Consider the following 1,570-nt stretch of genomic DNA (forward strand, 5'->3'; position numbering starts at 1 on the left):
CAATCTGTCTATCTATCTAATGTAACATCAGTTGTTACCTTATTGGAGATCAGTGTTGTACCAGATTGACCCGCTAGAGGCAGAGTTTTCCCTCCTCGTTGCTCCAGATGTTTTCTGGTGTTGGTGGTATAGTGGTTAGCATAGCTGCTAACCAAGCAGCTGTCTCAAGCAGTTGACCCGTGTTCGATTCCCGGCCACCGTAAAACTTTTGCAAACCCACAATTCTATCTATCTAGCTATCTAGCTATCTAGCTATGTATCTAATGTAACATCAGTTGTTACCTTTTTGGAGATCAGTGTATTACGAGATTGAGCCGCTAGAGGCAGAGTTTTCCCTCCTCATGGCTCCAGATGCTTTCCAGCGTTGGTGGTATAGTGGTTAGCATAGCTGCCTTCCAAGCAGTTGACCCGGATTCGATTCCCGGCCAACGCAGTGCTTTTCCACACCCACAATTCCTTGCTGAAGAAATCTGTCTATCTATCTAATGTAACATCAATTGTTACCTTATTGGAGATCAGTGTTGTACCAGATTGACCCGCTAGAGGCAGAGTTTTCCCTCCTCGTTGCTCTAAATGTTTTCCAGCGTTTGTGGTATAGTGTTTAGCATAGCTGCCTTTCAAGCAGCTGTCTCAAGCAGTTGACCCGGGTTCGATTCCCGGCCACCGTAAAACTTTTGCACACCCACAATTCTATCTATCTATCTATCTATCTATCTATCTATCTAATGTAACATCAGTTGTTACCTTTTTGGAGATCAGTGTTGTACCAGATTGAGCCGCTAGAGGCAGAGTTTTCCCTCCTCATGGCTCCAGATGCATTCCAGCATTGGTGGTATAGTGGTTAGCATAGCTGCCTTCTAAGCAGTTGACCCGGGTTCGATTCCCGGCCAACGCAGCACTTTTCCACACCCACAATTCCTTGCTGAAGAAATCTGTCTATCTATCTAATGTCACATCAATTGTTACCTTATTGGAGATCAGTGTTGTATCAGATTGAGCCGTCTGAGATCTGTCTCTCTATCTACCTATCTATCTATCTATCTATCTATCTATCTATCTATCTATCTATCTATCTATCTAATGTAACATCAGTTGTTACTTTTTGGAGATCAGTGTTGTACCAGATTGAGCCGCTAGAGGCAGAGTTTTCCCTCCTCATGGCTCCAGATGCTTTCCAGCGTTGGTGGTATAGTGGTTAGCATAGCTGCCTTCCAAGCAGTTGACCCGGGTTCGATTCCCGGCCAACGCAGCGCTTTTCCACACCCACAATTCCTTGCTGAAGAAATCTGTCTATCTATCTAATGTAACATCAATTGTTACCTTATTGGAGATCAGTGTTGTACCAGATTGACCCGCTAGAGGCAGAGTTTTCCCTCCTCGTTGCTCCAGATGTTTTCTGGTGTTGGTGGTATAGTGGTTAGCATAGCTGCTAACCAAACAGCTGTCTCAAGCAGTTGACCCGGGTTCGATTCCCGGCCACTGTAAAACTTTTGCACACCCACAATTCTATCTATCTAGCTATCTAGCTATGTACCTAATGTAACATCAGTTGTTACCTTTTTGGAGATCA

The 1,570-nt window shown here is 44.4% G+C and overlaps 1 non-coding gene across 1 annotated transcript; it reads left to right on the forward strand.

Annotated features, from left to right (window-relative positions):
- The first annotated feature begins 823 nt into the window (after nucleotides 1-823).
- Nucleotides 824-895, forward strand: trnar-ucu. Its single transcript has one exon. It is a non-coding gene; the product is annotated as a tRNA-Arg (tRNA).
- Nucleotides 896-1,570: the final 675 nt, after the last annotated feature.

This window comes from Pygocentrus nattereri, chromosome 17 (assembly GCF_015220715.1).
Source record: "Pygocentrus nattereri isolate fPygNat1 chromosome 17, fPygNat1.pri, whole genome shotgun sequence".
Lineage (NCBI taxonomy): Eukaryota > Metazoa > Chordata > Actinopteri > Characiformes > Serrasalmidae > Pygocentrus > Pygocentrus nattereri.